Here is a 22924-nt window from a genome sequence, read left to right as displayed (position 1 = left end):
ATGGAGAAGGGCAAATGCAGTTTCCAAAAGGAGAGTTTGTTTTTACAGAGTGAACTGTTAGGTTGGGGTTTTTTACAAAACACTTATGACGTTTCAAATTTAGTAACAGCTTCCTGAAGCTATAGGATGAAATGTCCCAATTAAAATGGAAGGAAATTGGTAGGAATTAAAACATCACCATCCAGTCAGGCCTGCCATTTGGGTTTGTTGGTCTGAGTTGAAATGAAAAGCAGCACAAGACATTTTGGCAACTACAAACCATTTTGCAGATTTATAGTTTCAATAAAAACACTGTTGTGTAAGGCAGAAAGCTTCAATTTCAGTTTAGAGTAATCTCATTGTCTCTGACAAGCACAAGCACCACTGGGAACAGGAGCTGGGCACACCCAACAGTGTCATTTATAACTGGGAAATTCATCAGCTGGGCAGAGACAGGAGCAGGCTCCAATATTTCTGCTGGAGGACCTGCAGGCAGGAGGGAAAAGCCCTGCACCACTTTGGATAGAGCCATTTGGGAAAGTGAAGCCATCTACCAACTTTAAGCACCATTTTTTTACCACAGAAAATTCTCTTTTCCTGTAGCATCAGACAGAAAATTCCTGAAAAGGAGCTCTGAAATGACAGTGGTCTGCATAAAAAGCCAAACTAAATCCGGGAAAAAGAGATCTTTGTTCAAAAACCAGTAAGAATTTACCAATGAATGAAGTCAGTGTGTAAATGTGGAGCACTCAGTGCAAGGCAAGGACTGACTCAGCTCCAGCTGCCTTTCAGGAAGCAAAGCAGATGCCAAACAGTTGGAGCAAGCAGCATGGAAATGATGCTGGGCCATTGCACGAAGGGCCAGGAGGCAGAGGCAGGGCTGCAGCCTGCCCTGGAACAGCCTGGCACTGCCAAGGAGAGAAACTGCTTTTCCCTCTGGAACTCCCTGCAAGTGTGAAGAAAACAAATTTTGAAGATTCAGCTGCAAACACCCACCTTCTTCAGCCTCTGATCCCTCAGAAGGGAAAAACAAGTCGTTTGGAAAAAAAGCTCTGTAGATAAATCTGCAGTCTAGAGGCAGTTTTATGCAGACTAGCCAAGATAGATTCAATAGGGTCCTTCTCCCACACCCTGCTGTCATTTGCTTTAGCATACGTATTTTATCATTTGTATCTGAAGATAAACCTGTGTTGTTGAATTATTTACTCCAATTTATCATTTCTAGGGTTCTCAAAGAGCAGTCCTCATGACCCGGGCTGCTCTCTGTTCTGTCACAGGGTCAGCAGCAGCTCTCTGCTGAGCTTTTCCTGGTGGGGGTTTGAGTGCTTTGGAGTAATTCCCCATCACTCTGGATTTATATATGTTGCTGTAACCACACACATTTAATGATGCTGGATATTAAAGCAGGAATTTAACATGCTTGGAAGTTTATTTTAAAATCCAATTAGATGCCATTACAATATTTATGTATCGGGTGCAAGTTTTCTTTCCCAAAGGGGTCTGTTTTACAAATAAGTGACACTAGTTGTGAGTCACAGGAGAGTCTATTGTGCTCATTCCAGGGCTTTTTAGCATTACCAAATTTCCAAACGATCAGGAAATTAAAATAGAAAATGATTAACTCAGAATGAAACAAGCAAGGCCCAGACATGCAGACTGTTCCCATTGACAGCAGCTGGAGCAGGGGAAAAGCAAATTGCGAGTAAAACGAGGACCAAGTGCCATCTCGTGGCTCCACAGGCACAGGCAGGATCCAGGAGCCCTCCCATGCAGGCTGGGTTTGTGTGCTGAGGGCATCATTCCTGGGATTTAAAGAAATCACTGCTGCAATCCCTGCCACGCTCTGCCTTCAGCAGGCCACAGACACTGCCTGCAGCATTTACAGCTCCCCTGGAACCCTGCCTCCCACAAGAACTCCATAAAACTTTTACCAGCCGGTTCTTGCATCACAGCCATAACCTGTGCCTGTTTTATGGCAGCACAGTCTGGGCAGGAGCTCTGCTGTGGGCAGGGACCGTCCCCACTGCCAGGGACATCTGAGAGAGGCACTGGGATGAAAAACCTAAAGCCATCAGCTCTGAGAGCCAAGAAAGGTGACCTGGCTACTGATACAGACAAATCAAACTGGGAGAGAGTCCAAGGAGAAGCAGAGGGCTTTTAACCCAGGTCAGAAAGCCCTCCCATTTCTTCCTTGCAGAGATGGAGGTCAGAGCCCAGGCCTGAGATGTGATTCAGAAGAAAGATGCTCTGGCACCAGCGTGCTCAGTTTTCAGAGCAGCCCAAGGGCTAAGGCCACAGTTCCACTGCCACATAACCCAGGATCATCCTTCAAAGCAGGGAAATTGTTTTATCCATTTCTTACAGGCAAGAGGCAGAGTCAGAACCAGTAAGGTGCTTAATAGGAAGGGTTCAGCTGGAGGAATTACTTCTAAAAATCACCATTTACACCATAACCCTGGTGATGTCAGCACTCTGTGTGACTTCAGTTTCACCAGGTCCCTTAAAAACCCATTGGGGATGCCCAGAGCTGTCCAGGCTTGAGTCATGCACAGCCCAGGACTCTGGAAGCAGGGCAGGGTGTTCAGATATTCCCCTGTATGTCCAAGGGAGGAAGGGAGGGGAGGCGTCACTGCTTCAAAACTTGATCAAGACTGCCACCTACTAACACACAGCTGAAATGACTAAAATCGTTTCATGTTTCCAGGCACAAACTGACAGAAGACAATACCCCCTAGAACTGCATTTGTAAAGTTCTTTAACATGAAAAGCATCTTTCTTCTTCTCTTACTTTTGGATACAACACCTTGCTGATATGATACCCTGCTATATATCCTAATAGTCCCCTTAAGGATGAAGAAAATCTTATTTCCCTCCTAGTTAGGACCCAGCTATGCATTAACCACTTACACAGTCATTCTTTGAATCTAAAAACAAGCATTTTTGTAACTGGAAGATTTGGGGTTACCTGGAAAGGAGCTTTCCCACAGGAGAAATCGATGCAGACCTCTAGAGCCAAAGTGGATGCCCTCTGACAGAGAACTGTCCTTATTTTATCTTCTGGCCAACTGGAAAGAATTAGCTTCTGGTTAATACAAGGTGTAGTGTTTGCATTTGGTGTTCAGCTGAGGATCTTCAGCTGTCCTTGCCCAAGTCTCTCCTCACAGCAGCTGATCCAGTGAAAACTCAGGTTTGCAGCCTGCTATTTGGGAACCCCCAAGAGCTTTCAGGAGACAAAGCTCAGCTCCTGTGTGCCCTTCTGCACAGCCCAGGTGTGGACCTGCTGCAGTGGGTCAGAGGGGGCCCTGGAGCTGCTCCAGGAGAGGAGGAGGATCCAGGGAGAGCTCAGAGCCCCTTCCAGGGCCTGAAGGGGCTCCAGGAGAGCTGGGGAGGGACCGGGGACAAGGGATGGAGGGACAGGACACAGGGAATGGCTTTAAGCTGAAGGAGGGTGGATTTAGACTGGACATTAGGAGGAAATCTCTCCCTGGCAGGGTGGGCAGGCCCTGGCACAGGTGCCCAGAGCAGCTGGGGCTGCCCCTGGATCCCTGGCAGTGCCCAAGGCCAGGCTGGACATTGGGGCTGGAGCTCCTGGGACAGTGGGAGCTGTCCCTGCCATGGCAGGGGTGGGAACAGACTCTTTAAGGGCCCTTCCAACCCCAACCAGTCAGTGATATTTCGTTCTGCTATTACTGTTTTACACCTAAACTGAACACTTTGATCTGTTTTGAGTGAGTTTGCACTGGGGTCACTGACAGGAGGAGCAGTGCCCAAACCAAACTCCAGCAGCTTTACTCACAGACACAGCTCTGATTCTTCTTCTTTCTCTGCCATATGGGACTGCAAAAGAACACAGGGATTTTTTAATGGGGCATTGAGACCACAGCTAAGTTTTGGTCTTGTGATGTATAAGAGTAATCCCCACTGCCCTGCACTGTGTGTCCCTTCACTCCAGCCGCTGCCTCGGCTGCCTCGATGGCCCGGGCTGGCTGTGGATGCTATCAGTGGAAGCTGGGCAGGGCTCAGGCTCTGCCTGGCCTGGAACACAGAGCCTTGCAGGGTTTGGCACCCCTGGCATCTGTCTGTGAGCACATGGACAGCATTTCTGAATGCTGGCTGCTCCTTCCAGCCGCAGCAGTTTCGGGGGAGACACGGCGAGCAGCCAGCGGTCGTTCTTGTCCTGTGCCAAGCAATTCCCGTGAAGCTCCCACAGGTAAAACCAGAGCCAGAGCTGAGGCCAGGCACAGAACCACAGCTCTGCTCACTCATCAGGCCATGACCTGGTGTTACCTGTTCCTGTAGACGATGTTCAGTGTCAAGGAAAACACAAGAGTTTGACAGCAATTAGGGCTCAGTGCCGAGGAAGGGCTCCAGAGAGCCCAGCAGATGCTGCTCTGTTTAGGGAGTTTGTGCAAACACTGATCTTGGTGCAGCTCCTTTTATCCTGTGCACACCTGTGTCCCTCCACCTACTGACAGGCAATTGCAAAACCCCAGGCAAATATCAGAGCCTGCTTTGGGCAGTCGGGTTGTTTGCTGAGGGCTCAAACAAAGCAGATGCTGTTCCCCAGCTCCCCCCAGACAGCCTCTGCAGTACAGAGTTAAAAATTTCAGCCTACATTGACAAAGGGACAGAGGACAAAGCATTTAAAAGTGCTCGGCTCTCATGTCTCCAGCTGGTGGAGCAGAATCCACAGACAGGAGCAGGGCATTCACAGGGTGGCTGCAAAGCACATTTCCATGGTGGGCAGAGTTACCCCGGCTACTCTGCAGCAGCTCCTGCAAGCAGGGGAGGCAGATCAGGCTCTGCCCCTTCCAGAAATGCCAAAGGTACACAAAAGGTGAGCACAGCCATAATTAAGAAGCTGAACTTTACATTTTTAACTGGATGCAGCAGGGAAAACCTCAGTTCCTACGGCCCCTGGGGGGCTCGGGCCCAGCTAAAGGTGGAATACTCTCGGTGAGAGTTTCCCACAGGAGGGGTTAGTGAGAAATGAAGATACAAATTCAGGGAAAGGATGAATACAGCAATTGCCTTCATTTGCTCCAGTTTCCTGCATTTGACATGCTAAACTGAGTTCCTGTAAAAACCTCAATCTTCAGTTAAATCTCACGTTGCTATTACCATCCAATTATAATCACTAGTCAGCACTGCAGGGATACCATACTCTTTGCCCTTTTTCTACTGGCCTCAAAATAACATTCCAGAAAATAGAAAGCCACAGCTTAATTTAAAGCTGCTTCAAAAATATAAAGATTTTAATTGCACCTTCGTAACAGCATGGGTGTATAAACAAATTCATATTCAGACACACACACACAAATTCCTTCCACATGAGCAGGAGCTTTCCAGCTGGCTTCAGTGGGGACAGACAACAGCGATGAAAGAACCTCACCCCTCCATGGGGAAGGAGAACAGGAGCTTTCTCTGGGACAAGCATGACGTGGCACTGCCCATGTCAGACATTCAGCAGGGCTCCCATATCTTGCCCAGGTGTGGTTAAAGAGCACAGGGGCCACAGGAGCCACGGGGGCCACAGGGGCCACGGGAGCTATGGGAGCGACGGGAGCCACAGGGGCCACAGGAGCCACGGGAGCCACAGGGGCCACAGGGGCCACGGGGGCCACAGGGGCCACAGGGGCCACAGGGGCCACAGGAGCCACAGGGGCCACAGGAGCCACAGGGGCCACAGGGGCCAGAGGAACCACAGGGGCCACAGGGGCCACAGGAGCCACAGGAGCCACAGGAGCCACAGGAGCCACAGGAGCCACAGGAGCCACAGGAGCCACAGGGGCCACAGGGGCCACGGGAGCCACAGGAGCCACAGGAGCCACAGGAGCCAGAGGGACGCACTGAGCGGGTCTGACTGACAGAGACAACCTGAAGGAGAAGAGCACTTAACACAGACTAAAATCACTTGGAACAGGGTGGGAAAAGGTTGCCAAAGAGCTGCCCTAATACTCAATTCAAATTTCATTGTTGTGACTGGGAATTTCTCCAATGACTTTGCTGAGTTTTGATTGAGTTTCAAGCCTATAAAATGAGAAAGAGAAGAGAGATCTCGGGTTTTGCAGAAACCCTCCCATCACCTCCACCAAAAGCCTCCCACAAGACTTTGCACAAGCAGTTGTTACTGCTGCACTGACTATAAAAGAGAGACAGCATCCACCTCATTTCCAAGTATCCTCCTCAGGCAGCTGTAAGAAACCATTCTGAAGCAGCTTTCTGTTTCCTAAAAATCTCTTATCTCTTTGAACTTTTCTGAGGAGTTACACTCAGTACTCATCCAAGCTCCAGTAGTAGATACAGTCAAATATGTTCACAGCATTTATGCAGTAAATGTTCCAGACACTGTTCACTCACTTTCAGACTGTCCCAAAGGCTGTGCACTCATCAAAATGAAAAAAATTAATTTATTTAAAATCCAGTTCTACGTAATTCCATTTTAATGCAATCTGTATTCAAGCAAGAATTTAAATATTCTATTAAAATGGATCCATCATCAAATATCATAGAATCCAGCAAAATAATAGCTAACATCTTAGTGCTAAGCCTCCATCAGAGTCACACTGGTGCCTTGATACCCCCTTCATTTATTTCCAGTTCTGGCACCTGTAACCATGGCAACATTACGGAAACATTTCAAGCAGAACAGAACTGACAATCACAATAACAGCGAAATACCTGAGGTGGGGAAAAAAGAGGAGAGGCACAAGCAGGTAGTTGTTGAAATTAAAAGCTAATGACAAGAAAACAGCTGGAAACAAATGCTGGCTCACACAGGCATATTCTCCAGGCAGATGTATTTCTGCAAACCTGCTCTGATCCACCTTAGCTATGCAGCTATGAAAGGGAGGTAAAAGAAATACTTTTTTCACCAAAGAGTAAAAGTGTGAACTCTAAAAAGTAAGTTGCTGCAAATGGAAAGCAAATTTTTTTCTGTTGCATGCACATGCAGGAGTACTCAGCACTGGCCCATGAAAAGCAAGTATTTTTTCCAAAGGCAAACACTCACAAATGTGCTTCAGAGAAACACTATCCATCAAGAGAGAAAGAGAAGTCACCTTTTAAAGAGATTCTAACAGAATAATTCCATTAGCCTACATCAAAGAACAGGTTTGAAATGAACATGAGTTAATAAACCATATATGTGTAAACTGGGATAACTTCCTAGACATTTAAGGGAACTAATTAGCATTTGAATGCTGTGAAGCAAGAAAGGGAAATTCTATCTTTAAACTGTAACAATCAAAACTAGAAATGAGATTGACCTGTGTGGGAGAGCCTAGCAGGATGCAGCTGCAAGGTTAGCTTCCAAGGTTTATGGGGCTGGAGCTGAAAAAACACAAAGATCAAGGCCATCACCAGACCTGCAGGGAGGGCTGGGGTTTTTTGTCTGTTACCCCGTGAAGCTGAATTTAGAGAACAGAATTAAAGAATAAGACTTACATCAGCCTCCCCATTGCAGCACCTCCCAAGCCAAAAGCTGTGAACGAGCACCAAAACCAGCAGGAACTCAGCCAGCAAGGCTCCCTGGAAAAAGTGAAGAAAAATAAGACAAGACAAAAGCAAACATGATATTGAACTAGAGAGCTGAGGGGAGGAGGCAGAGCTTCTGGGGTTGCTCTGCCAAGGAGATGTAACCTCCAAGAAACCAACACAAGCTCTTCACCAAACCTCACTCCCAGACCACAGAGCTGCTGCCTAGGAGGCTTCTCACACCAAACTGCATATTCCATTTAGCCAGCTCCTTTTAGATCCCTTTTTCCTTCATCAGAAGGAAACGTAAAAATTCTGCAGCAGGTATTAGGGAGGATAAATCCATCCTTGCAGGGGAAAGAGGGGCAGCAAGTGGAACAGGCAGAAGTGGCTGCAGACTGTAAAAAGGCCTGAACCCATAAAATATGTAAATGCATGCAGAAGTCAGAATTCCCAGGATAAGACACTGCAGCCAGTTATTGTCCCTTTTCAGCACCTTGTGCCTGAAACAGGAGGATGGAGAGACTGGCACTTCACAGCCCCACCTGTCTGGGCTGTGAGGGTGGGCTGAGAGCTGCTGCATCCACCTGACAGCGGGGAAAGGACCAGGAGGAGACTCCTGGGGCAGGAACTACCACTGGAAATCCAGGGATAGTCACAGGGGCCTGAGGAGGGCCTGGAATTCCAGGGGCTGACTGGGACCTCACTCCTCACAAAGCAGCCTGCACTCTGCCTGGGGCTGTGTGCTCCCTTTCCCTTCTCCAGGATCCAGAGTCCATAATCCCATCAAACAGCAAATGCCCCAGACACAGCACATGGCTGTGTTTCCATGCTGGATCTGCTGCTGCCACTGGGAGCTGTGGCTCCCACTGCTGCTGATCCACCACTGCAGCAGCAGGGAATGCTTGTTTTCAGGGCAGGGAGCAGAAAGATGCTCCATTCCTTTTCTCCTTGTTCTTTCAGTCATTCAAATCTTATTGTGCAGCAAAGGCCAGTGCAGGATTCAGTGGAAGCAAAGGAAGATCAGGATTAGAGATGGAGAACATGGAAATGGAGAACTGGGATGTGAGTTAGCAATAACTCTGGGAAAAGAGTTGGTGTCTCTTTTCTCACTTGCACCTCAGAAAATGTAACTGTCAAGGCACAGTACCCAAAAAAGCCGTCATTCACTGTCATGTAGGAAGCACCTTCCTTCCTTCCTTCCTTCCTTCCTTCCTTCCTTCCTCCGGGGAATTTCCTCGGTCGCTGGATTTTGTAAAAGAGAATATTCTTCCCCTACCATTGTGTGTCTCATTGACTCCTATTTTCTTCTTTGTCATTTGTAAGACTCTTCTTCCTGACCCCCAAGAAGGATTTGAGCTTTCCAACCAATTTCTCTAATGCCTTCAGGTTAACAGGGGAGCAGCAGCAGCAGAGTTTAGCAGCAGGTTTGGAGCAGCACTGCCCCAGCTGTGGGGGCAGCAGGGAGGGCTGAGGAAAACCAGACAAGAGCAAAGCACAGGACCAAGCCCCCCTGTCCTGCAGAGTCCTGCACCAGAGGGGGCTCACAATGGGCCTGGCTCCAGCTGCACGAGGCTGCACAGCTGCACCTGCACATCTGTGTGCTGCACATCTATACCCTGCACATCTGCACCTGCACATCTGTGTGCTGCACATCTGGACCTGAACATCTGCACCTGAACATCTGTGTGCTGCACATCTCTGTGCTGCACATCTGCACCTGAACATCTGCACCTGCACATCTGTGTGCTGCACATCTGCACCTGCACATCTGTGTGCTGCACATCTGCACCCTCACATTTGTGTGCTGCACACCTGCACCTGCACATCTGCACCTGCACATCTGTGTGCTGCACATCTATACCCTGCACATCTGCAGCTGCACATCTGTGTGCTGCACATCTGCACCCTCACATGTGTGTGCTGCACATCTGCACCTGAACATCTGCATCCTCACATCTGTGTGGTGCACTCCTGCACCCACACCCCTGCACCCTGACCCCTCTGAGCAGGCAGACGCTGTCCCCAGAGCAGGCACGGTGCAGCCTGTGCACCTGACTCTCTCCTGTCCCCCAAGGCTGACCCCAAGGCCAAGGGGACCCCCTGATCCCCCCACTCTGCACTCCCCTGGCACCCCCAGACCCTGCTGAACAATTGTACAGAATTTTCTTTAAAAATACATCCCGTGGTGACTTTCAGACTTGGAGTGCTGGGAAAGGTGCTGTGCCCCTTGGGATGCTCTTCAATGGTTAATTAATCTCACTTTAAAACCTGCCTCCTTTCTTTCTAATTTCTGCTGACTTCTTCCATTTCTACTTACACCATCTTGTTATACTTTTAACACAGATATAACAGGTTTTCTATCTTTACTCAGGTGCTGACAGACCAAAATTTTCAGCTTTCCATTTTTTTAAAGAATCTAGTTAATGTTCCAATAAAGAAAACCTTTTCATTTCAAAATCCCATTAGATTACTTTTATATATATTACTTTCTATCTTTTTATAAAAAGATATCCATTTATTCTTAGACTCTAGGAACTAAAGCAGTGAAACCATCTGCATCCAGTGTTTCTCTATTTTTATATCCACTTTCACCTAAAAGCAAAAGTGTGAAAATCTTAACTCACTCTGGATTTTGATTTCACTTCACACCTTTAAAGCTAATTAATTACCATTTGGAGTGAAATGGCATGTTTAACAGCCATAATGAAAATGTTAATATACTGGGCTGAAGGGGTTCTGACCAGAATGCAAGCTACCAATAACCTAATTATTTAATTTATTTATTATTTTAATTTTGCATTATTTGCCATCTCAAACTGAGAGAAAAAGTTCATAAAATGAGAATAATACTCACCAAATTCAAATTATTTGGAGCTATGAAAGCAAAACGCTGTATCTCAAGTCTGACTTCTCAGAAAGCAAAAATGAGCCAATAGTTCAAAACAAAAGGTCCTTCAGAGTTGAAAATGGAACTGTGTTCATTGCCACCACTTCAATTTTTATTTTTCTCCTTCACTTTCTCATTGGCTGGGTCATTTGGGCTGTGCTCATTTTGGTACAGCCCCAGATCAAGGTATGGCAACAGAAGGGCCCTGAATCACTTCCCTTCACCAGCCTGGAAATCTGGATGGGGATAAAGCAGGAACAAGCAGTGCCTGGCCTGTTCCTGCTGTAAAGGGCAGGAGCAGAGCCAGGATTTCACCTTCACAGCTTGGCCTGCTGGTGCCTTCCTACCTGTGGAAAATGTTTTATAGATTTTTTTATTTTAAACTCATGCCTTATGACTTTGGAATTAGGGATGAATCCTATTAGGGAGACAAAAGGCTCCTTGTAGTTCATAGCTGTCTAACAGTGAGAGATAGAGAGACTATTATATTTGGCACAATATTTAGAGAAATTAATCCTGAGGCGCTAAAGATTTGAGGGATTAACAGTTTGAGTGACAGCTGAGCTCTATCCCTGGATTGTGCCACAAAACCATTTGCCTCCAAGTTGAACATGTTCCTCACTTGCACCCGAGTCAGCACAATTCCTGCTCTTATTGCACTTGGGTCCCCAGGGGAGATCAACAAACTCACAAATCCTCATTTCATGGTGGTTTGCAAAATTGTCACGTTACTTTCATTTCTAAGATTTGATATGTGCCTTCCTCCCCTTGTGAAGAAAAAGACATATCCCCTGTACAAAATGCACAACACTTCTAAAGCTTCAAGAGGTGATTAAAGAGCTCTGGAACTGCCATTTCCAGTAAGAAATGATGTGTAAACGTGTCCACAAAGCATCATCCAGACTCTCCCAGGCGCTGCTTGGAGAACTGCGAACTCTGGCAGCGTTTAACCACGGAGTGCCCAATGTCCCACAGCAGGAACGGGGCTGCTCCCCTGGGCTGGGCTGGCTTGGAGAGGGCACAGCAGATCCCGAACCCAGGGACTGCAGGGGGATCCTGCACTGGTCCTGGGGGATCCTGCTGTGATCCAGGGGGATCCTGCTGTGATCCTGGGAGATCCTGCACTGGTCCTGGGGGATCCTGCACTGGTCCTGGGGGATCCTGCACTGGTCCTGGGGGATCCTGCACTGGTCCTGGGGGATCCTGGGGGATCCTGCTGTGATCCTGGGGGATCCTGCTGTGATCCTGGGGGATCCTGCTGTGATCCTGGGGGATCCTGCTGTGATCCTGGGGGATCCTGCTGTGATCCAGGGGGATCCTGCTGTGATCCTGGGGGATCCTGCTGTGATCCTGGGGGATCCTGGGGGATCCTGCTGTGATCCTGGGGGATCCTGCACTGATCCTGGGGGATCCTGCACTGATCCTGGGGGATCCTGGGGGATCCTGCTGTGATCCTGGGGGATCCTGCACTGATCCCAGGGGGATCCTGCGGTGATCCTGCAGCTGGGAAGCTGGAGGAAGTGGCCCCAGCGCTGGAAAGAGGCACTGCCTTGGCTGTGGCATCAGAGACTCCCCAGCTGAGGAGACGAGATGGGGAAGGAGAGGAGATTTCATGGTTGCCATGGCAGTGGCAGCACAGGGCCATGGCAGGAGAGCAAATATTCACTGCAAGCTTATTTGTGTAGCTTCCTAACAAAAAATTCCGTGAAAACAGCTGAAATAAATTTACAATTAATCTTTCCAAGCCCTCCATACTCTGAAGTCACAGAAACACACAAGTACCAGCACACTGCCAAGGTGCAGCTTTGCTCTGAGCTGTGTAACTTTGTAGAGACCAATGAGGTTACAAGGTTTAGCCCAAAAGGATCTTAAATATCACAGTGTGGATTTGTTCCTTGCTGTTCAGGGCTTCAGGAATGAGCAGAAGAGGAGAGTTCAGATGGCAGAAATCACCCAGTCTCATCCAAAACGGGCACACTGACTGCCCTCCACAGCAATTCCTGCAGGGAATCTCCATGGCAGGATGTTTTTGCCATGTGTCTGCTGGCAGGTTATTTCCATGGCCATCTGTGAAAGGGAACAGCCACTTGGGCTGCAGGAAAGGGCTTGTGCAAAATATCCTCCAACATCCCGAGCAGCTGGGGACCGGGGCTGAGGCTGTGAGCTGGCACACACCTGGGCATTCCTGATGCTTTTTGGGAATACACAACGAGGAGAGGTTTTCAGAGCAGGAAATCTGGGGACAACGGCACATCAGCATGAGAAGCTCCTGCAAAGGGACTCCTGTGGGTATGAAGAAGATCCAGTCTGAATAGAAAAGCCTCCAGAAGGGTTGGGGATTTTCCTGTGAGCAGAATGGATGACTCTCAGTACTCAGAAGCTACTTCCCTGTCCAGCATTTACAGGACTCACTGCTCTTAGATGTGGCTCAAATCAGGATTTTTATGAATAAACCATAGAATTCAATGGCTATGAAGAGACCCAGAACTGTCCCACATGAGGCAAGGTGAGCAGCCACAGCACAGAGGTGGCACGGGGAGGAGAACACCAGCACTGGTGCCTTTTGCCCGGTGCCCTGCACATCTTTGGGGTGTCTGTGCATTCCCCATCCCCTGCAGTGTCAGCTGTGGCATTAAAACATGCCCTTGGTCCTTGGCAATAGAAAATGTTTTCTTTTCCTTCCTTAAAATTGTATTTCAGCCTTAATTAGCTCACAAGCCTGTTGTTCAAAAGCTGAGATTTCCTCTCTGGGTTTTCCCCTGCTTCAGTTCAAACCACATCTGAAGACAGAGCCATTCTTTCATGAACAGAACCATTTCTTTTGCTTGCATTGTCAGCATGGTTAGGCCCTTATCAAATCTCTTCCCTACTGAACATTTCTTTTCAAGTTAGCTCACTAACCCTTACCTGTTTTTCACGTTTACCTGCAAATAGCAAAATACCATCAACTGGAAAAGATAATTCCTCACTTGTGAAAGTGTTATTTTTTTATTCTATGATGTGGGCAATACAAATGTCACTCCGAGTCAGGTTGTATTAAGTAGTTTCATGTCACATGACACAGTGTGAATTGACACATGCTGTGCTGTTGTATGAGATCTGGGGTTACTTGTTTGAAGAGACTTTTTTCTTTTCTGTTTAGGAGAAGATATTACGTACTATAGATATTACATGATCCATCCATTAGCTAAAAAATAGGCCCAGATAAAGGAATAATTTCTGACATTCAGAGCAAAATAAAACCTGAAAATCATTGCTTACTTTTCATGTAATACTGATAGTCAGCTTATTCCTTACAATTTATTAAAGAGAGCAAAAAATAATGTGAAGAGACTACATCTGTTACTAAATACAATTCATACAGAAAAGTAAAACAGAGATCCCCATGCAGATTTCAAATGTCAAACTAAACCAGGGACTGGCTTCGTTTAGCAACCAGTGGTCACTCTGAGAAGCCTCTTTGTCTTTCAGCACTGCGTTATTTTTCAGTAAGTTATGGAAAAGCCAAGGGCCATCCCTGAGAGAGAGAAGCAAGCTCAGCCCCTCTGGAAGGAGGGCAGCACTTCCATGACTTCACTGGCACATCCCAGCCCAAGAGCTCTCACAGTGCACCTCCACCTTAGCGGCTGCTAAAAAACCTGGCCAAAACTGTGGAGCCTTAGGCTGCTTGTGAAACACAAAGCAGCACCTGGGACCTCTCCCACCTGTTGGATTGTCACAAACCACCGAGCACAGAATCACTCGGACCGGAGAAGTGCTCGGAGAGGGTGCAGTCCGGCCTTTACCGGAGCCCTGCAGCCCTGCAGCACCTGCAGGCACAGCTGGAGCACAGCTGGAGCACAGCTGCATGCCTCCGATGTCCCCATCCGCACTGCCTGCCCCGCACCTCGCATTTGCAAGCAAAACACACTCTTACTTTCTCGATATTGGCTCTTTATTAGCGCCTCGTATAGCTGACAACACAGGAGAGAACTTCATAAAGAAAGTCTCATGATAGCTGTTATTTATTATGCAAATGCTGCCTGCCATGGCAACATTGCATGCAGTACTTCTCTTTATTTGCCCTGATACATGCATATTCAAATTAAGGCCGCATACATTGTGCCTACACTTTACAGAGATTTTGTTTTCCTTGACACTTACAGAAGAACAAACTGCAATTAATACAGCCTGTTCCAGCAGACAGCACCCAATTAGTTATCGTCCATTTTCAGATTGGGACTCGAGACTAAAAAACACGGAGCTGGCTTCTTATTCAAGACAAAAATACATCCAAACTACGGGTTTTCAAAGACACGTTTAACTCACAATGGCCAGGATACTCACTTGGCCTTTAATGTGAAATGGAGTGTTAATTTTTCTCTGTCACCTCTTAATTGCTTCCTTATTATACTGTTCAAGCAGTTAATTGCTAGACTGAGTGAAAGAGTGTTTTCAAGGGAAAGGAAATGCCACAGCATGAAAGAAAAAAAATAGAAGCAGCACACAAGTGTAATTTGGCCTGATATGTTAGTTGTGGTATTGCCTTTAATGGTAACTACAAAAATTAACAGGAAAAGCTAAACAGTTTTCTATTGCCAAGCAGGGCAGGAGCCCTGTCAGGAGGTTTGGTGATCAGCAGTTCCTGGGATCACGCTCAGGGACTCCATCTCTTCCTTGGACATGACGAGATTTCCTTCTGCTCCACCCCTCACAGTAAGGAACCTTTATCTTCGTGTAGTGCAAGAGCTGCTCCTCAGCTCCACCTCTCTCGCTGTACTCACTGATATCTGTGGGCTGCCCAGAGCATCCCTGAGCCTGCCCTGAGCATCCCTGAGCCTGCCCTGAGCATCCCAAACCTGCCCTGAGCATCCCTGAGCCTGCCCTGAGCATCCCTGAGCCTGCCCTGAGCATCCCAAACCTGCCCTGAGCATCCCGAGCCTGCCCTGAGCATCCCGAGCCTGCCCTGAGCATCCCGAGCCTGCCCTGAGCATCCCGAGCCTGCCCAGAGCATCCCAAACCTGCCCAGAGCATCCCAAACCTGCCCTGAGCATCCCTGAGCCTGCCCTGAGCATCCCGAGCCTGCCCTGAGCATCCCGAGCCTGCCCTGAGCATCCCGAGCCTGCCCTGAGCATCCCGAGCCTGCCCAGAGCATCCCAAACCTGCCCAGAGCATCCCAAACCTGCCCTGAGCATCCCTGAGCCTGCCCTGAGCATCCCGAGCCTGCCCTGAGCATCCCGAGCCTGCCCTGAGCATCCCGAGCCTGCCCAGAGCATCCCAAACCTGCCCAGAGCATCCCAAACCTGCCCAGAGCACCCCTGAGCCTGCCCTGAGCACCCCTGAGCCTGCCCTGAGCATCCCAAACCTGCCCAGAGCATCCCTGAGCCTGCCCAGAGCATCCCTGAGCCTGCCCAGAGCATCCCTGAGCCTGCCCAGAGCATCCCTGAGCCTGCCCAGAGCATCCCTGAGCCTGCCCAGAGCATCCCTGAGCCTGCCCAGAGCATCCCAAACCTGCCCAGAGCATCCCAAACCTGCCCAGAGCATCCCAAACCTGCCCAGAGCATCCCTGAGCCTGCCCTGAGCATCCCAAACCTGCCCTGAGCATCCCTGAGCCTGCCCTGAGCATCCCTGAGCCTGCCCTGAGCATCCCTGAGCCTGCCCAGAGCATCCCTGAGCCTGCCCTGAGCATCCCTGAGCCTGCCCTGAGCATCCCTGAGCCTGCCCTGAGCATCCTAAACCTGCCCAGAGCATCCCTGAGCCTGCCCAGAGCATCCCAAACCTGCCCTGAGCATCCCTGAGCCTGCCCAAAGCATCCTGAGGTGCCCATTTTTCTGCTGAAACTGCAAGGACTCGCATTTCCAGAGGCTGGGAGCACACCTGAGAGCTGGGCTCCCTCCCCAGCCGGTGTCACTGACACTCCTCAGGCATCCAGGGCAGTCCTGAGCCAGCAGGGACAGGCTTCACTGATGCCACAGCAGAACAGGTACTCCAGATGCAAAGGCAAGAATTACAGGCCTTTATTTAAACAGCAAGTGACTGCAGGCTCAAGAGGCAATCTTTGCATGACAGTGCTAGAATTCATGATCAGTAGTATTTCCTCTCTCCTTTAATTTTTACTAGAGAATAGTAATTATTAATGGAGGAAGGAGACAGAAAAAACAAGCAGATACCAAAGATATTGTTGCATGGTAGATTTAAATATGCACATTAATTCATAAGCAAAGTGAGTTAAATATGAATTTTGAATTAATTTCCTAAATGTAGCTTCCCAGTGGACAATAGAAAAGAGATGATCCAGTTATCAACTTGTGCTTATTAGCATTCAAACATGCTGATTAACTCATTAGTAAGACTGCATTTAAAGTCGTCCCTTTTGTTTCCTTCTGTACTCTTGGTCTTTCAGTTACTGGAGGAAGACAATACACTTATTTAGGACTGAGAAGAATGAGCCAACGTTGGCTGAAGAACAACAAACTTTACAGAACATATAAAGTACCCCTTTCATTTTACAGGAGCTGATGAAGTAGCACTGTCATCTGCTGAACTGGGTGGCTCAAAAGCATGTGCCTGATGCAAGCAGGAAATATCAAAGCAAAATTTAGCTTTCAACCACCAGACAGATCTCAGAACAGCACAGGGAGCTCCGAAACAACATCCCTGAAGTCAAAGTGAGAGACTGTGTCCTGCCAAGGGGCCAGACTGCTCACAGCTCCCTGGAACACTGCTGCTGGCTGTTTGCACACCCTGCAGGCAGCAGCCACCCCAGCTCGTGGCACAGGAACACCCCTCTGGACGTGTGGCATGTGAGATTTCCAGTCCCAGAGCTAAGACATTAGGTTTTGGCACAAAGTGAGAAGGTGTGAGCTGCACATCTGCACCACCTGCAGCTGCCTCCTGCAGGACACACAAACAGGACAGTCCTGCACAGAGCTGCAGGACCTGCCCCTGGTGACACTGCTGCCACCCTGCCAGGACAGCCCAGGCACCGCTCCCAGTCAATGAGAAAATGGAACAGGGCAAAGCTCACCCTGCAGGACCCCATCACTCCTGATTAAGGGTGCACCACTGTGCTGGAAGAGGTGAGGAGCCCCAGCAGAGCCCAGAGCAGAGGGGGCCGACAGGGAATGGCTGCAGAGGGAGTTTGTCACTGCAGAAACTTCCCGGGACATTTTTGTCACAGACAGAAACCCCAGCAGAAACCTCAGTTCACCTTCCCCACCACGGAGAAGGGACCTGTCCTTGTGAGCCACTCACCTGTGCTAGGAATGACTGAGCACCTCTCACAAAGCTGAATTAACAACCACAACACCAACTCCATTCAACATGGGTCGAGATTTTCTCAGGCAACAGGAAAGATTCAAAACTCTGGGTGTGCTTTTAACGATTATTTCAGTGTTTAGGATTTGATTTTACTATCCCCCTGAGAATTTGCACAACAATAGCTTTGCAGTGCCTGGAGATTTTCACTTATTTTCACAGAGTAAATGCTGGGTCTTGGCCACATCTCAGTGTCTTCACTGTTTATCCAGCCTTCACTTTCACTCGACTCATACACTTCACAAGCTTAAATTTATTTTATTCTGTGCACTACTCTTGTGGAATATTTAACAATAAAATGCCAAGGCACGGAATAAATTTAATATTCTGCCACAGATAACACAGACCACCTTTCTCCTCTGGCCCTCTAATATCTTCATGTTTAAGCACAGGAAGAAATTGTTACAAACTCCTTGAAACACATCAAGAAATATCTCTCTCCCACTGGTGTAATCAACAAGTCTTTAAAATTCAGTCTAAACACACCAAAAGGTCTCATTTTGCAGAATTCCTGAAACCTTTCTGTGAAAACATTTGATGTCCATACAATACCTAAGTATATGTATACATTACCCCCTATGCAGCACCTTGCTGTTATTATAGCATGGTAGCAATTTCTTTATATATTTCTGCCATTTTAAAGGGTGTAAATAGGTTCTCTGAATAGGATGTAATTAAATTGAACAACCTGATGTCTTATTTTCATACAAATCCATTTTATTAAACTGTCAGTTTCCATTCTTGTATATTAAGATTTCTACCTAAATCTCTCTCATTTTTCTCTTTAACTTCCAATTTGCCTTTGTCTAAGGAAACTGACAATGTCCTATATAGCCTTGAAATCAATTTAGTGAGACAGTCTCTTTGTACAACAATTTTTCAATCTGCTACATTTGCATTTCTATACCTTTTTTTAATTCACAAAGAACAGCATGTCTTACCCAAAGGAAACGGGGAAACTGAGCTCCAGGAATATTAAAATCTTCTACAAATTGGTCAAATGATTTAAAATGCCCATCCTTAAACAAATCTTTAATACAAATGGACCCTTTTTGTTGCTAGCTTCTAAAGGCTCCATTTTTAATACAAGTGGAAGGTCCTCATTATAACACAATAGAGTTAAGGGAGACAATTTCTCATACCAGCCCATGAATTTATGCACTTTCCCCACGTTTTACAGACTGGGAAATAGTTGTTAACATAATCTTTTTCTGTCACACCATTTTTATGTATATTTTTATGTCCCTGTTATCTCTCAAGTTCAAGTTCTGTATATATAGATCCTTGTACAAACGTGTGAAGGAAATTACCCTTGTCAGGTCCTCATCACTTAGAGTTGTGATGTGTTAATCCCACTCTTCTGTCACAGTTCTCACAGATCTGCTGCATTCTACTGGAGCAAGGTTTCCATTTAGCTTCCCTTATACCTTCAGCTGTGCTACAATCTTTATCAGTAAAAGAAATAGTGTCCATTTCTCTTTACAAAGTTTACATTTCAGCTAAGTAAATGAAAGAGTAAAGTAACAGTTGTTCACATAAAGAGAAAACAGTGAAGTATTAGAAGGACTCTAACATTTCCAAAATGTTAAACTGAAGTTTGTTGGACAGGACTTGGAGCATGGGAGATTTGGGTTCCACGAGGCAGAACCACTCACCAAAACCTTCTGATCCCCCACGTGGAGCGTTCAGAGACTGCCAGTGTGAGCAGGACCATGCAGCCCCTCTCTGAGACACAACAGGAGGTGTCACAGAGCTGCAGGACACATGAATTCACCTCCCTGAGCACTGGGCTCTGGAAAACCCAGATGTCTGAGCTTTTTGACTGTGGTTTCTCTGTTTTCATGGAGACACACAGCAGGTCTCCCACCTATTACAGGTGGGATGAATTTCTCTCCGGAGGTAGGGAGCTCATGGGTGGAGGACTCTGGATGACAAGCTTAGACAAAGTGCCAGACTCTTAGCCAGCTAAGCAAAAGTAGAAAAACCCCTTTGTCCCCTGGGTTTGCTTCCATTCAGAGCTCCATCACCTCTTGTGTGTGACCACCTGTGGCAATGTGCTGTCTGAATAAATAAGGCACATCCTGAGAGCAAAGGAGCAGCCTTAGACTCTGCTCAGTTACTTCCTGTATATCACATGGAAATCTGTCAGTACAGGTGTGTGTAACGTTCCTGTTGCCTGGACCCAAAGCTATCACACCTCAGGAAAGGTGGTGAGCCGCAGCTCTTCTCTAAAGGTAGGAAAACATCACCACAGGGCTCAGCACAGCTGGCTCAGACAGCCCCAGGCCCCAGGGACGCGCTGCTCAGCCCCCAGCACCGCTGCCAAACACAAGCAGCACAAGAGCACAAAACCACTTGAAAAGTCACACCATTTTACATGCAACTTATTCATCGTTTCCCTCCTCTCCATCCCTCCCCCTCAGAAAAGCTCAGTATCTTCTTTGAGTGCTATTTGTCCTACCTATTCCCACAGATTTTTCCATCACAAAAGCACCACGACTTCCCTTCTCTATTTCAACTCTTTGCTTTCCTTCCACTCATTCAGCAGCTTCTGGCTTCCACTGGCTGTCAGATTTCACTTCCCCACTCCAGCCCTGACCATTCTGTAATATCACCAAAATAAACAATTGGGGCAAAATTCACTCCACGACCGTTCTGCCAAAGCCTACGGATTTACTTTAGGCTTGGATTTGCTCTTCTTACATGAGAAATGGAGATTCAGGAGATAAAGGAAGAATGAAAAGCAAAACTGACCTTGATGGTGATATTTTCTTTAATGCAGGAGGGCCAGTGGGTGAAGGCACACAGCCAGCCTGCCAACACCGCCTGCACTTAAAGGCGGCTGGGTGTAAATATAGGTGAGGGCACTAATCAGCCAGGTGGCTACATGTTACACAAGCAATTAACTACGAGGGCAATTTTCTCCCAGAGGTTAGTTATTTCATAGCCAATTAACCAGGCAGCTTCACCCCACTTTGAACTACTGTGTGTAGAGTCAGAGCCACGTCTGCATCTGGACCTTCAATAGATTCCCTGTAGCTTTAGCCATCAGCCCTATTCATCTTTTTCTAAAGTAGTTACAGCATCCACCTGCCTTTCAGTATTTAACTCCTTCATTTGTAAAGAAGCAAGCAGAACATTTGAACAAAAAGATATTTTTATCTTTATAATAGGCTAGGCAATTTTAGCAGTATATGTCTATGAAACTCAGCATTCAGCCTTGTGTAGTGTCTTCACAAAATCAGTGAATGCACTTTATTAAACATACACAGTGCCTGCAGAGCTGGCCTTTGGACAGAGAAATCTCTGTTCCCTCATGCTCAGAACGTGGCAGGTCCAGAAGATTGAGTGAGTGCTCAGGAGGAGAATACATCCAGTTAACACAAGCTAACGCTGCACCCTCTTTATGTAATGCATTAATAATATAATTACACCTGAAATATTAATAGAATATGCAGAATAGCTCTGAACTGATCATATCACAAGCTGTGCATGACTGAGTGCATGTAAGCAATATCAGACTGTGCTCCCAGCAGAGACACGACAGCGATGCAGACCTGGGTGGGAACACCCTGGGCAGGGAAGGGCAGGGAAGGGCAAGGGAGGGACAGGAGAGCCCCGAGAAGGGACAGGAGAGCCCCGAGAAGGGACAGGAGAGCCCTGGGAAGGGACAGGAGAGCCCTGGGCAGGGACAGGAGAGCCCCGGGAAGGGACAGGAGAGCCCCGGGCAGGGACAGGAGAGCCCCGGGCAGGGCAGATGAACCCCGGGCAGGGCAGATGAACCCCGGGCAGGGCAGATGAACCCCGGGAAGGGCAGATGAACCCCGGGCAGGACAGATGAACCCCGGGAAGGGCAGATGAACCCCGGGCAGGACAGGACAGCCCTGCAGCAGCTCCCGGGGAAGGAATCACGGCGCTGTCCCTGCCCCATCCTGGCAGCTGAGCTCTCACTGTTTCCTCAGGTACCGCATCCCCTGCAGCCACAGCTCAGCACAGGACCAGAGAAGGACCAGAGAAGGACCAGAGAAGGACCAGAGAAGGGCTGAACTCCGGTTCCTGGGGGATTGTTCCCGTGAAATGTGTGTCCAGCTGGATCAGCCCCCGGTCACAGGAGCTGCCCCTGCCAGGCCGTGCTCCAGCAGACACAGAGCCCTGGGGAGCTCATCCCAGCTCAGCCAGGAGCCCCAGGGACCCCCACGAGTAACAAAAAGCATCTCCCGGCACTGTCCTGGTCCCTCCAGAGGAGAATCAGGGAACGCTCTCATGTCCCGGTGCTGGGATTACTCCTGACCCCTGTAACTCACCACGAAAATCTTCTAAATTACAGAGTCTAATTCTAAACAGAGTCAAGACTGGAGTTAGAATAACTGGAAGGTCCATAACTGCTATGAAATTCTCTGAGCTTTCCTTTCCATTCCTTCTGAGAGATTTTAGTGTAAGAGAAATCTCAAATATTTTAAGAAGAAAAAATCTCCCCTGTGAAACAACACACTAGACAAGGCACACATTCCCCTTCCATAAAGGGATTAAGAGATATGATGGAAAAGGAAGCATCCCTTGGGCTTTGCAGTTTCTAGGTTGCAAAGTTCCTGCTGAAACAAAAACATAAAAGCTGAACAAAACCAGAATTTTGAATAAAATTAAATAAAACAGTAAAAGCAGAAACTGAGCAATGTTTCAGTAGCTGCCTCTCACTCTGGACAGGTTAATACACTGAAATAGAGATTTAAGTGAAATTTCACTCTTTATGGTCAGGATTATCACAGAAGAGATGGTTTAAACTTGGCTGCATCGATTCCCATCCCTTTGCAACTCTCTGTGTATCTCAGTACCAAGACTGTCATTTCAGGTATTATTTATTTACCAGACAACCACGGTATTGTCTGACATGTAATAGAATATTTCCATTAATTTTATTTGCCGAAAAATAGCAACATGAAATGCAAGTTTTTAATCTGCTACAATAAGTAGCAAAAGATCAAAACTAATCAAAGCCATGCTGACAATTAGGTAGATAAAAGTCTGACAATTCTGTCCACTACAGCTATTATTTACATAAGAAATTTATCAATTACACAGTAAGTTACCATTATATAGTTTAGGCAGAGAATTGGAAATAAATGTAAGCTGTACAGTTTACAGTTTAAAATTAGCTGTTCCTAGAATGTAGGGGAAATGAAAGCTCAAATTCATGACCCTCCCACACAACAGATTGAAAAAATATGTTGTATCAAACATCCACATAAATTATAAAAGCCCCTTTAAAATGCCAAGTATAGATCC

The 22924-nt window shown here is 47.4% G+C and overlaps 1 long non-coding RNA gene across 2 annotated transcripts; it reads right to left on the bottom strand.

The window, feature by feature from the left end:
- Positions 1-1457: 1457 nt before the first annotated feature.
- On the bottom strand, positions 1458-20484 carry LOC148183048 (uncharacterized). 2 transcript variants are annotated; one of them, XR_015773880.1, is made up of 7 exons: positions 20396-20484; positions 12521-12628; positions 7426-7509; positions 7248-7311; positions 3776-3816; positions 2945-3044; positions 1458-1781 (listed from the first exon to the last, which is right to left on the bottom strand). It is a non-coding gene; the product is annotated as an uncharacterized LOC148183048 (long non-coding RNA). The 2 variants fall into 2 exon arrangements; XR_015773881.1 differs by lacking the exon at positions 12521-12628 and having other exon boundaries at positions 20396-20460.
- Positions 20485-22924: the final 2440 nt, after the last annotated feature.

The sequence above is a fragment of the Pseudopodoces humilis genome, chromosome 15 (genome assembly GCF_049639895.1).
Source record: "Pseudopodoces humilis isolate 2021_Gansu_Grassland_sample_001 chromosome 15, ASM4963989v1, whole genome shotgun sequence".
Classification (NCBI taxonomy): Eukaryota; Metazoa; Chordata; class Aves; order Passeriformes; family Paridae; genus Pseudopodoces; species Pseudopodoces humilis.
This window is presented reverse-complemented; position numbering and strand designations above follow the sequence as displayed.